The sequence below is a fragment of the Anomaloglossus baeobatrachus genome, unplaced genomic scaffold, assembly GCF_048569485.1.
Source record: "Anomaloglossus baeobatrachus isolate aAnoBae1 unplaced genomic scaffold, aAnoBae1.hap1 Scaffold_670, whole genome shotgun sequence".
Classification (NCBI taxonomy): Eukaryota; Metazoa; Chordata; class Amphibia; order Anura; family Aromobatidae; genus Anomaloglossus; species Anomaloglossus baeobatrachus.
Genome location: NW_027445042.1, coordinates 91,270 through 105,382, shown reverse-complemented (window position 1 = coordinate 105,382; position 14,113 = coordinate 91,270). Strand labels below are relative to the sequence as shown.

The following is a 14,113-nucleotide window of genomic DNA, read 5'->3' as shown; positions in this document are numbered from 1 at the left end:
ATACACACCTATATGGATAACAGGATGATATGTGTTCAATTGTATAGCGTCATTGCCATTAAGGTACAAATGGAAATCATGCAATCCTATATAGTGAAGGAAATGAACACATATCATATCAAAGAACACAGGAACATGGGTGTGAGAAAAACCTCAATGTTTATACTTTGTTCTTTATAATGGTGTGAACATGTATATGTCTCAGTACCTTATGAACTTGAGAATTCTAGTGAGTAGATGATGAAAGCCTATTCCAGAACTGGAATCGGTAAATAATTGTAGGTGGAATCTAAATGAAAAGATGGTACAAGTGTTATCATGACACGTGGGCTATAACACAATGGACCGTGTGACAAAGAAGAAAGGAGAGAAAGAAGAGGAAGAAAATGGAACTACCTGTAACATTACGTGATAGTCACTGGTAAGTATCACTTGACAATTCAGGTGAAAAAGGATTCCTTTATTAAAGGGTTCTCAGTCGCCTCAGGATCATGAAATACTAGGGTAAATGATATGAGAATGGGTAAGAAGCACCACTAAAGGAAATATGAGATGCAGGACATATATCTATAAACCCCTGAACTACATGATAGAAATAAAAAGAAGAAAAAAGAAAAAAAAGAAGAAAGAAGAAGAACACATAGAATGCGGAAAGAGAATGGGTACAACTACCTGAGTTACTGCAGGGAGGCCCCTGGTAGGTATTGTGAGGGTTAGTGGAATTCCTTCACTGAAGGGTTCTCAGTTGCCTCAGGTTCGTGAAAAATGCTATAGACAAATAATGCCCGGAGAAAAGGGGTTCATATACAGCGAATAATGGTAATACAAGGTACATGTGTCCCATGTAATAGTATAAATATATATATATTGTACTAAGCTCTACACCAGAAATAGAAAGTAGTCCCTCTGCCTTCTGTCTAGGTGCCCTGAGTTATGTCCTGTAAACTGTCACAGTGACCTAGACACACATGTGTAGTAGGGGAATATCCCTGCTGAGATGCCAGTGCTAGAACACTCGTTTGCTGTGGAGTTGAACGCTATGTGAGCAGTTCTTACCTTCAATGAGCAGAAGTCTCTTTTTTCAGATTTCAATATCTCTGTGGGTATCTGGCAGAAATATGGAATACTCTTTACTGCTAAGACCCTGTACACCACTCCCACTAAAGGGGGCTTTACACGCTGCGACATCGCTAATGCGGAGTCGTTGGGGTCACGGAATTTGTGACGCACATCCAGCCGTATTAGCGATGTTGCTGCGTGTGATACCGATGAGCGATTTTGCATCGTTGCAAAAACGTGCAAAATCGCTCATCGGTGACATGGGTCTCCATTCTCGATTATCGTTACTGCAGCAGTAACGATGTAGTTCGTCGCTCCTGCGGTAGCACACATCGCTCCGTGTGACACCGCAGAAACGAGGAACCTCTCCTTACCTGCCTCCCAGCCGCTATGAGGAAGGAAGGAGGTGGGCGGGATGTTCCGGCCACTCATCTCCGCCCCTCCGCTGCTATTGGGCGGTCGCTCAGTGACGTCGCTGTGACGCCGCACGGACCGCCCCCTTAGAAAGGAGGCGGTTCGCCGGACACAGCGACGTTGCCGGGCAGGTAAGTATGTGTGACGGGTCTGGTCGGTGTTGTGCGGCATGGGCAGCGATTTGCCCGTGTCGCGCAACAGATGGGGGCGGGTACCCACACTAGCGATATCGGGACCGATATCGCAGTGTGTAAAGTAGCCTTTAGTCACATGACCAAGACTGTATCTGTGTCCCTACAACACACTTGAGACAAATGTGTGTGTGAGCCTGCATTGTGGGGTATATATAATATATTATAGAGCTGGGAAGGATCATTCTAAGCAGTGAGCTGTTCCAGTATTTGTAGGAAAATACCCAGTAGAAGCATCAAACACAGCACCAATACCTCCCATCAGTATTCCACCACAGTGCCATGTAACCCATGCCCTACACTCCCATCTACACCAATACTATACAGGCACAAACTAGTATATCTGACTAAAAGCCCCCAAAATATGAAGAACGGCCTATAGTTGAGTGTGGATATAAAATCTGTGTGAGCAGAGCTAGAATAGAAATCACTGATCGCATTGAAGTCATTCTGACCATAAATCACCATGATATCAAGGTGAGGAGTTGTGTGTTACTGCTGGGAGGAAAGGGTTAACAGTGGAATATTAAGGTGCATTTCTGTGTGCAGTGTTACTAGTCAATGTAACAATTCAGTATGAGCTGCTCTTGGTGCCGGGGGAGGGAGATGCTCTCCTGAGCAAGATAGATGGGGAATGAACATGATATCTATATAGTGTAAGGCAGGGGGTCTCAAACCAGGTGATCATGTCTGATCAACTGGTTACATTATGTCTGATTACCTTGTCTAACAGTTTTTTCTCCCCTTTCTTTACCTTCCAGGTTCCCATAGTCACGTGAAATATCCCTGTTGCACTTGATTACGGCTCACTATTCACTATAGGATGTCTTATATCTAACATCACACTCTCACCCATCAGCACTCTATAGGTTTGTATAAGGTATGCGCTTACACATCCGGTCCTCCATAGGTATTTCCACTTATGTAACACTATCCCTATGATCACTCATAACTCATACCCTTGTAGTCAATTACAGCCTCCTCTCTCCCCCCTCCCCTTCTCCCTTTCCATCTATAATTTTGCCAGTACAATATTAGTTTACATTAGGCACACACTCACATATTCCTTTCCTTAGTGATTTATTGTAATTCACATTCACATACAATTCTCTATGCCTGCCCCATTACTACATTCATACCTACTTGACCCTATCCTGATACCCCTTGTCTCACCTTGTTGGTCCCTACACCTGTTATCATGTCCTTTCCTGTGTCTGTCTTGTCACACAACACATTTTAGCATATAACTTGTGCTCCTTATTACCTGTCCTGCCTATTAGAATTATGTCCATTATGTCCATGCATGGCCCAATGAATCAAGTCTGTACTTCATATTCATGGTTTAAGCCTTTGGGTTCCAATGTGCCCAGAGTATATATCCAGAAAGATTCCCTTTCTTTGAGCTTCCTAATTCTATTGCCTCCTCTGCGTATGGCTTGGACATGTTCGATGACTTGGAATCTTAATTGGATCACTGTGTGATTATGCGTCACAAAATGGTGTGGGACTGGTAATAGAATCTGCTTACAATGTATTGTTGACTTGTGTTTAGCTCAAAGAAAGAGAATCTTTCTGGATATGTACTCTGGGCACATTAGAACCCAAGGGCTTAAACCGTGAATATGAAGTAAAGACTTGATTCATTGGGCCGTGCACCATGTCACCAAGTGTCCAATTGCATTGTCCAATGGCTCACAATGGTTATGCGTTTTCATTGGATGGATAATCGAAGCCATGTTTTTTTCCTTTCTGTTGGGTTTGTTGTGTGAGTAGCCTATAGGATTAAGTTGGTTACCGCAGGCAGTGGATTTAACTTCCTGTCTTTGGTCCAGTGGTAGATGGATTGTCTGGTCTATGAGCTGTTATTGGTTTGAATGCAGGTGAATGCCCATGGGCTGCTTATGACTGTGTAAAATAGTATTGATTCATGATGGATTTCAGACTACATGTAGATATCTTCAGTCTTTCTATCCACATCATTTAAATGAACATTATCCATGCAGCTTGAAATCCATCCAATAAGAGAAGCAACCTTGTACAACCAATCTGATAAGGGCACAGTATATCCTAAGGGAAGGTTATGGCGGATGCAGGAAGATGCGCACTACACCCTACCATGCTCAAACCAATGGTTATCAACCTGCTCAGGACTTTACCCCATATTCCAGATGTGGCCTTACAAGTGATTTATAGAGGGTTAACAATACGTTGGGATCACCGGATCTAATCTCCCTTTTTATACACCCTAAAATCTTGTTTGCTTTAGAATAAACAATAACATCATAAAGGTATAAGATGACGCCATTATTAGCGTCACCATACCGCTACTCTGCCTTCTAAAACGGTCTCTGCTCAAAACCAAACATGATGCATTGCAGGCGGAGCGCGATGAGTTGCAGCAAGAAACAGTAGTGGGTGTGGGTGATAACACACAGCCCAGCCTCGTCTCATCACAACGTGCAGTGGAGGACTATGACGAGGAGGAGGATGAAGACATGGAGCAAATCTCCGGCCAAATTGAGGATATGACATGCACACCAGTCATATCCTCGGTTCAGCGTGGCTGGCCAGAGGACAGGGTAGATGAGGAGGAGGAGGAGGAGGACAGCATGTTCAGTCAACGTGTTGGTCAGGCTACTGAAGTCCTGGCTGTTAAGAGTCTGGCGCACATGGCTGACTTTATGGTAAGCTGCCTGTCTCGTGACCCTCGCTTTAAGAACATCTTGGCCGACAATCATTACTGGTTGGTAACACTGTTAGACCCACGCTACAAGGAGAACTTTATGTCTCTTATTCCCGAGGCGGAGAGGTCAACCAAAATGCAGCAGTTCCGGAAGGCCATAGTCACGGAAGTAGGCAAAGCATTCCCCTCACAAAACGCTAGCGGCATAGGTCAGGAATCAGTGGACAACCAAGGCGTACAGCCGAGAGAGGCACAAGTCCAATCCGCCAGAGGTAGGGGAACAGTCTTTAAGATGTGGGACAGTTTTCTCAGCCCCTCACGTACCACAGCCCCTGAGGTGCGGGGTAGTGCCACAAGAAATCCTAAGTTTGCCCAGATGCTCAAGGAGTACCTTGCAGATCGAACAACTGTACTCCGACATTCCTCTGTGCCTTACAATTATTGGGTATCCAAGGTGGACACGTGGCATGAATTGGCTCTCTACGCCTTGGAAGTCCTGGCCTGCCCTGCCGCTAGCGTTTTGTCAGAGCGTGTTTTTAGTGCCGCAGGTGGAATCATTACAGATAAACGCACCCGCCTGTCAACTGAAAATGCTGACAGGCTGACTCTGATCAAGATGAACAAGGGTTGGATTGGGCCAGACTTCACCACACCACCAGCAAATGAGAGCGGAATTTAAAGTTTGTAACGGGAATTTGCCATGTACCTCCAGTCACCCATGGGTACACACTTCTGGACTTTGGATAATCGCTGGACTGCTCCTCCTTCTCCTCATGCGCCACCATGATGACCGTTACAAGAGTTAGGCCTTTGTTTCAGGTATACCCCCAGTGGTAAATTTTTTCGCCCATTCTTTGCAGAATGGACATTACAACGACAGGAGACCCGCTCCTTTGCAATGGGAACAATGTTTTGAGGCCCTCATGCACGTCTCTATGCAGGGACAACGTGGAGCCTCCCAATTTTTGGCTGCCCTGCCAAAGGGCTATACTATAATACACCCACTTCCTGACAATGGACACTTAATGTTTTGAGGCCCTCATGCACGTCTCTATCCAGGGACAACGTGGAGCCTCCCAATTTTTGGCTGCCCTGCCAAAGGGCTATACTACAAAAGACCCACTTCCTGACAATGGACACTTAATGTTTTGAGGCCCTCATGCACGTCTCTATCCAGGGACAACGTGGAGCCTCCCAATTTTTGGCTGCCCTGCCTAAGGGCTATACTATAATACACCCACTTCCTGACAATGGACACTTAATGTTTTGAGGCCCTCATGCACGTCTCTATCCAGGGACAACGTGGAGCCTCCCAATTTTTGGCTGCCCTGCCAAAGGGCTATACTACAAAAGACCCACTTCCTGACAATGGACACTTAATGTTTTGAGGCCCTCATGCACGTCTCTATCCAGGGACAACGTGGAGCCTCCCAATTTTTGGCTGCCCTGCCTAAGGGCTATACTATAATACACCCACTTCCTGACAATGGACACTTAATGTTTTGAGGCCCTCATGCACGTCTCTATCCAGGGACAACGTGGAGCCTCCCAATTTTTGGCTGCTCTGCCAAAGGGCTATACTATAATACACCCACTTCCTGACAATGGACACTTAATGTTTTGAGGCCCTCATGCACGTCTCTATCCAGGGACAACGTGGAGCCTCCCAATTTTTGGCTGCCCTGCCAAAGGGCTATACTACAAAAGACCCACTTCCTTCCAATGGGCACTTCAGGTTTACAGGCCCTCATGCACGTCTCTATCCAGGGACAACGTGGAGCCTCCCAATTTTTGGCTGCCCTGCCTAAGGGCTATACTATAATACACCCACTTCCTGACAATGGACACTTAATGTTTTGAGGCCCTCATGCATGTCTCTATCCAGGGACAACGTGGAGCCTCCCAATTTTTGGCTGCCCTGCCAAAGGGCTATACTACAAAAGACCCACTTCCTTCCAATGGGCACTTCAGGTTTACAGGCCCTCATGCACGTCTCTATCCAGGGACAACGTGGAGCCTCCCAATTTTTGGCTGCCCTGCCAAAGGGCTATACTACAAAAGACCCACTTCCTTCCAATGGGCACTTCAGGTTTACAGGCCCTCATGCACGTCTCTATCCAGGGACAACGTGGAGCCTCCCAATTTTTGGCTGCCCTGCCTAAGGGCTATACTATAATACACCCACTTCCTGACACTGGACACTTAATGTTTTGAGGCCCTCATGCACGTCTCTATCCAGGGACAACGTGGAGCCTCCCAATTTTTGGCTGCCCTGCCTAAGGGCTATACTACAATAATCCCACTTCCTTACAATGGGCACTTCAGGTTTACAGGCCATCATGCACGTCTGTATGCAGGGGCATTGGTGAACCTCACAATTTTGGACTGCCCTGGCAAAGGAAAATACTACAAAGACTCAGTTCCTCAAAATGGGCACATTAGACTCAGAGGCCTTTATGTACGTCTCTTCTCAGGGACATCGGAGTGCCACACAATGTTTTACGTAAAATCTTTCATGTATTGATCTCAAAAAGTAACATACATTAGCTCTATCTCACTATTGGGTATGTGCCCTTAACATTTCCGCTATGAAAAATCATTTTGGTGTCATTTTGGAAGGTTTTCTGGTGAGTCCGTAAAAATGGCGTAAAACGTGGACAAAATTATTCACAGCTGTGACTTTTGAGTGATAAATGCTTCAAGGGGTCTTCCCCATGCTGTTGCCATGTCATTTGAGCACTCTTCGGAGACTTTTGTGCCATTTTTAGGGTTTCTACATGCTGCCGGTGGTCATTTCACAAAAATACTCGGGTCTCCCATAGGATAACATTGGGCTCGGTGCTCGGGCCGAGTACACGAGTATCTTGGGAGGCTCGGCCCGAGCTTCGAGCACCCGAGCTTTTTAGTACTCGCTCATCACTACTAATAAACCTAAAAAATAAAAATAAATTGAATAAAAATCATGAATGTTGTGTTATAACAGGAAATTCGGTGTAAGAATGAATATCCGGGATGAGAGTTCAGCGAATGAGTTATAGAAATTGTTACAAAAAGGAGTGTGTACGGTTTATGCGTAAATTTTCAGAATGCGTACATGAAAATTATATGTATGTGAGAATGTCCCCCATGCTTTGTAAAAAGTTATTTATGAAAATGTAAATAAAATATATAAAAATGCCTAATTATTTATAATTTATGAGAAAGATATATATGTATGGAAGAATGTTATAAGGTGTCCAAGAACCATAAAGAAAAAGGGTGCATATATAATGTTAGAGGTCTAGAGTTCCACCAGGCTATATCACCCCTAAAGAAATAGAAAGAAGACCTTACTACCTGTGTACCCCAAAAAAAGCTATATTTCTTAGCCAGGATTATGGTGGAGATATGCACAAGTGAAATAAGAATATAAAGTAATACAATAAGATTATAAAACCAATATGTGTGCATTCATGCACCACCCGGTACGCTACCCTTGCCAAATTGTTCACTCTAGATCCCCACACGATCCATGAAGCCGTTCCCCCGGTCACACCGCCTGCTGCCGGTTCCCACTCATCCCTGGGGGAGTTAGGCGAGTGGTATCGAGAGCTACATGTCGGCACTGATGATACCCCCATACACCACAAGGAAGGGGTATACCGGGTGGTACAGGAGTATGAGCGGGTTTTTAGCAAGCACCCTCTAGATTTTGGGCAGATTAAAGGGGTTCAACACCACATCCCTACCGGTACACACTCCCCTATTAAAGAGAGATACAGGCCTATTCCCCCTGCGCACTACCAATGCGCCAAAGACATGTTGAGGAACATGAAGGAGGCAGAGGTTATTAGGGACAGCTGTAGTCCCTGGGCCGCTCCGTTGGTGCTGGTTAAGAAGAAGGATGGCACCATGCGGATGTGAGTGGATTACCGGAAGATTAACCAGATAACGCATAAGGATGCTTACCCTCTGCCCCGCATCAAAGAGTCCCTGGCCTCGCTGAGAACCGCTAACTACTTCTCCACCCTTGACCTCACCAGCGGGTACTGGCAGGTGGCCGTGGCACCGGAGGACCGAGAGAAGACTGCCTATGGGACCGTTTTGCTGTACTTGGATGATGTGATTGTGTACTCACAGACGTATGAAGCCCACCTGGAGCACCTAGCCGAGGTGTTCGCGTCCCTTGCCAAGTATGGGATGAAGTTGAAGCCCTCAAAGTGTCATCTGCTGAAACCCAGAGTGCAGTACATAGGACATGTGGTTGGTGCGGAAGGTGTCGCCCCCAACCCCGGCCATTCACTGAGAAGGTGCACGTCTACCAACAACGGGTGAACCTGGATCCGCTGCCCCGACAGGACTGGCAGGAAGCTCAGGACCAGGCACCTGCTGTCCGCCTGGTCAAGACTCTAGTGGAACAGGGTTCTGCTGGGATAGACCCTGCTGCCCCTGCCGAAGCCCAACGTCTGTGGCAAGAACGGACCCGGCTATACCTACACCAGGGGAAGTTGTATCGCGAGCTGATTAATCCAAAGACTCACGAGAAGATCCGCCAGCTGGTGATTCCCCAGGCTAAAGTGCCCACCGTCCTGCAAGCATACCATGATGGTGCAGTGCACTTCGGGTGGAAGAAGCTAGAGATGTTGTTAAGAGAGCGGTTCTATTGGAGTGGAATGCGGGAATCTGTGGAGGCCTGGTGCCGAGAATGTGGCCCTTGCGCATTGAGAAGGAAGGACGAGGCCAGCCAGAAGGCACCCCTACACCCGATCATTACACACCAACCGCTGGAGCTGGTTGCCCTTGACCATGTAAAGCTCACCCCCAGCCGAAGTGGGTACACCTACGCTCTGACCATCGTAGACCACTACTCGAGGTTCCTGGTGGTTGTCCCAGTTAAGGACTTAACCGGCCGCACCGCTGCTAAGGCTTTCCAGGCTTATTTCTGTTGACCGCATTGGTACCCGGAGAGGGTGCTTACCGACCAGGGTCCGGCCTTTGAAGCAGAGGTATTCCAGGAATTCTGCCAGTTGTACGGCTGCAAGAAAATCCGGACCACGCCTTACCACGCCCAAACCAATGGCATTTGTGAAAAGATGAACCACTTGGTCCTGGGCCTCCTCAAGACGTTACCACTGGAAGAGCGGAACCTGTGGCTGGAGAAGCTACCTGACCTGGTCGATATGTACAACAACATCCCTTCCAGCTCTACGAAATGCACTCCAGCATACCTGATGAGAGCTCGTCCCGGCCGGCAACCAGTGGATCTGGAAATGGGCTTGGAAGCTTCAGAAGCACTCCTGTCGACAGCTGAATGGGACACTCGGCGGAGGACACAGTACCGACAGGTCCAGGAGTATGTTGAAAAGAACTTGTGCCGGAGTCGGGGACAACAGGAGCAGTGCTTCAACAAGAAGGCGCCTGCCGGTTCCTTCCAACCTGGGGATGTAGTGCTGAAACGGAAAAGAAGGGCCCACAAGCTGGATGATCAATGGGAAAAAACCCCGTATGTAGTCCAGCCCACAGGATGGGAGAATGGGAAGGCCTACCAGATCAGCCGTGACCAGGGGGGGACTTTGGCCACGGTTTCCCGAGACCACCTGAAGAAGTGCCCACCAGCATTGAGAGTAGCGGATGAGGCTCCAGTTCCCAGTCCAGTGGAGAAGGAAAAAGAGGTAATCCACACCATGATGGGTGATTTTCCAGCAGACTGGCCTACACAGAACGGTGCGGTGATCCTTCCAGTGATACTGTTCCCACAACCCGTGGATGAAGAAATGATGGAAACGGTTAACCGCGAGCCAGTGCCCAGGGATGTACCTGTACCCAGCTCCCCTACGCCTCCGCCTGCCCCACATGATAGCAGGGAGGAGGAACTGACTGTTCCCTCTGCCCCACTGCCTGTCACCACTGACACCGGACCCCGAAGGTCCACTCGCTCCAACCTAGGTAGACCCCCACTTAGGTACAGGGAAACTACTCTTTAAAAGGGGGGGGCTTTATGTGTTGAGTGTACCAGTTTGAAAGTTTTAAATGATAAGTAAAGATGATCAACCTCTATAAATCACTTGTAAGGCTACATCTGGAATATGGGAACCAGTTTTGGGCTCCACATTTTAAAAAGGACATTCAGAAGTTAGAGTCAGTTCAAAGGTGGGCAACTAGACTACTACAAGGAATGGAAGGCCTCCCATATGATGACAAGTTGAAAAAGTTATTAAGTGATTATTGGCTGCAATGGGGCTTTCTGGCTGGTGCCAGCCTCTCTTCTTAGCACACAGGAACCACAATCCCTACACCATGCTTCAATGGATTCTCTCATCCCAGCCCAGTAAAACTACATATTTTACACAGTCATAAGCAGCCCATGGGCATTCACCTGCATTCAAACCAATAACAGCTCATAGACCAGACAATCCATCTACCACTGGACCAAAGACAGGAAGTTAAATCCACTGCCTGCGGTAACCAACTTAATCCTATAGGCTACTCACACAACAAACCCAACAGAAAGGAAAAAAACATGGCTTCGATTATCCATCCAATGAAAACGCATAACCATTGTGAGCCATTGGACAATGCAATTGGACACATGGTGACATGGTGCACGGCCCAATGAATCAAGTCTTTACTTCATATTCACGGTTTAAGCCCTTGGGTTCTAATGTGCCCAGAGTACATATCCAGAAAGATTCTCTTTCTTTGAGCTAAACACAAGTCAACAATACATTGTAAGCAGATTCTATTACCAGTCCCACACCATTTTGTGACGCATAATCACACAGTGATCCAATTAAGATTCCAAGTCATCGAACATGTCCAAGCCATACGCAGAGGAGGCAATAGAATTAGGAAGCTCAAAGAAAGGGAATCTTTCTGGATATATACTCTGGGCACATTGGAACCCAAAGGCTTAAACCATGAATATGAAGTACAGACTTGATTCATTGGGCCATGCATGGACATAATGGACATAATTCTAATAGGCAGGACAGGTAATAAGGAGCACAAGGGATATGCTAAAATGTGTTGTGTGACAAGACAGACACAGGAAAGGAGATGATAACAGGTGTAGGGACCAACAAGGTGAGACAAGGGGTATCAGGATAGGGTCAAGTAGGTATGAATGTAGTAATGGGGCAGGCATAGAGAATTGTATGCGAATGTGAATTACAATAAGTCACTAAGGAAAGGAATATGTGAGTGTGTGCCTAATGTAAACTAATATTGTACTGGCAAAATTATAGATGGAAAGGGAGAAGGGGAGAGGGGAGAGAGGAGGCTGTAATTGACTACAAGGGTATGAGTTATGAGTGATCATAGGGATAGTGCTACATAAGTGGAAATACCTATGGAGGACCGGATGTGTAAGCGCATACCTTATACAAACCTATAGAGTGCTGATGGGTGAGAGTGTGATGTTAGATATAAGACATCCTATAGTGAATAGTGAGCCGTAATCAAGTGCAACAGGGATATTTCACGTGACTATGGGAACCTGGAAGGTAAAGAAAGGGGAGAAAAAACTGTTAGACAAGGTAATCAGACAAACATGACAAATAAAAAACAAGGAAGAATGGAACTCCATACATACTGGAACCATATATAGTGTGAACACGAAAAAGAACCGGGCGTTAGAAAAAATGTGCACGGCCCAATGAATCAAGTCGGTTCTTCATATTCATGGTTTAAGCCCTTGGGTTCCAACGTGCCCAGAGTATATATCCAGAAAGATTCCCTTTCTTTGAGCTTCCTAATTCTATCGCCTCCTCTGCGTATGGCTGGGACATGTTCGATGACTTGGAATCTTAATTGGGCCACTGTGCGATTATGCGTCACAAAATGGTGTGGGACTGGTAATAGAATCTGCTTACAACGTATTGTTGACTTGTGCTTAGCACAAAGAAAGGGAATCTTTCTGGATATGTACTCTGGACACATTAGAACCCAAGGGCTTAAACCGTGAATATGAAGTACAGACTTGATTCATTGGGCCGTGCACCATGTCACCATGTGTGCAATTGCATTGTCCAATGGCTCACAATGGTTATGCGTTTTCATTGGATGGATAATCGAAGCCATGTTTTTTTCCTTTCTCTTGGGTTTGTTGTGTGAGTAGACTATAGGATTAAGTTAGTTACCGCAGGCAGTGGATTTAGCTTCCTGTCTTTGGTCCAGTGGTAGATTGATTGTTTGGTCTATGAGCTGTTATGGGTTTTAATCCAGGTGAATGCCCATGGGCTGCTTATAACTGTGTGAAATATGTAGTTTTACTGGGCTGGGATGAGAGAATCCATCGAAGCATGGTGTAGGGATTGTGGTTCCTGTGTGCTAAGAAGAAAGGCTGGCACCAGCCAGAAAGCCCCATTACAGCCAATAATCAACCGCTAGCCGCTGGAACTCGTTGCTCTAGATCATGTCAAACTCACACCAAGCAGGAATAGATACATTAGCCCACCATTCCACCCAAAGAGCAACTTCTGCTGCGCAGCTGGCTTTCTAGGCAGCAGCGCTATCGTGATGTCAGCGGGGGACATTGTGACAAGCCAGTGTTCCGTCACTTCATGTTGTGCACTGTTCAAACGGAAAATACATCAACAGGCAGACTACAGAAAAGCTTACTAACAAAGGTTAGAGAGGGGCTTTCTCAGAGGGCTTTTTACAGTTTGTCTATTCCCAATTAGCCGTTTAAGTATGCTTAATGAAAGTACTAATTCTTTCATAGGCCGCCCATTCTTAGTATTTGACGTTCCTTATATTGCGGTATCAGGCTTCGCAGCAGGTTGCAAAACATTCATCACCCATGACTGTCCCCAATTGGGCTCAGAAGCTAAATGTCTATCATGACCTCTCTTTTTGAAAGTCCAAGAGCAAGCAAACTCTTCCTCCAGGAGAGGGAGCCAACAGATCACTAAAGACATCATCATTGCTCAAAGAAAACACCGAAAAACAATGGAAGCTTTAATTGGAGTGGAATCTGATAGACAGCACCTGATGCCAAGTCTGCATCTTCTAACACCTGCAGTCACTGCAGCAGCTGAATCCAATGTGTCCAAAAGGGATCTATTCTATTCAATTGCAAATGATCTAGATAAGACTGAGAATAAGATACTGCACGGGACATAGCAGAGTTGGTCAAGTTGAGTGGAGATGAGTTTGCTATTTGGCACAGCTTTTGCATCAATAAAGCAAGTAAAAGGTGTGAAAGATAAAAAAAAGGGTGAAAGTGTGAAAAGTGAATTGGCCAAATTGAGGTGCATATAAAGTTTTTGCTTTCTTTCAATTCACTAATGGGGCTCATTTGAATCAGGTGAATTGAGTTCTGCTTTTGGAAACTGGGTTAAGAAGGGGTGCACCGGTCCTGGAGGTACTGCAATACCAGGTCAATGCGTGGAGTGGACAGAGCAAGATTTTTTCCATCTCCTTGTTCTAAAAATCCATTTAATATATGGTCCCCAGAGAGGGGACGTATCAGATATTAAACTGATAAGAACAGATTTAATTTTTTTTTTTTTCTGTTTATCAGTAGGACTTCAAAATAACAAAGGTGATCGCCTCCCGTTGCCTGGGAACCGTCCAGGCACAAGAGGGCTATGTGTCACCAGAAGGCGCACACACTTCCTCAAGGCCGGCAGACGTGCAATCCCAGGCACCTTCCAGTACCGACCAAGGTAGCGTCCTCCGAAACTACACTTGATCTTAGCCAAAAGGCCGAGAAGCTATAACCCGAATTGGTTACGGCCTTGAGTGGCACCCTGGCCTATACCGGACACATCTTAGGGAGAGGGAG

The 14,113-nt window shown here is 46.2% G+C and overlaps 1 pseudogene; it reads right to left on the bottom strand.

Annotated features, from left to right (window-relative positions):
• Nucleotides 1-13,668: 13,668 nt before the first annotated feature.
• On the bottom strand, nucleotides 13,669-13,875 carry LOC142286633 (U2 spliceosomal RNA; annotated as a pseudogene).
• Between the last annotated feature and the right edge of the window lie 238 nt (nucleotides 13,876-14,113).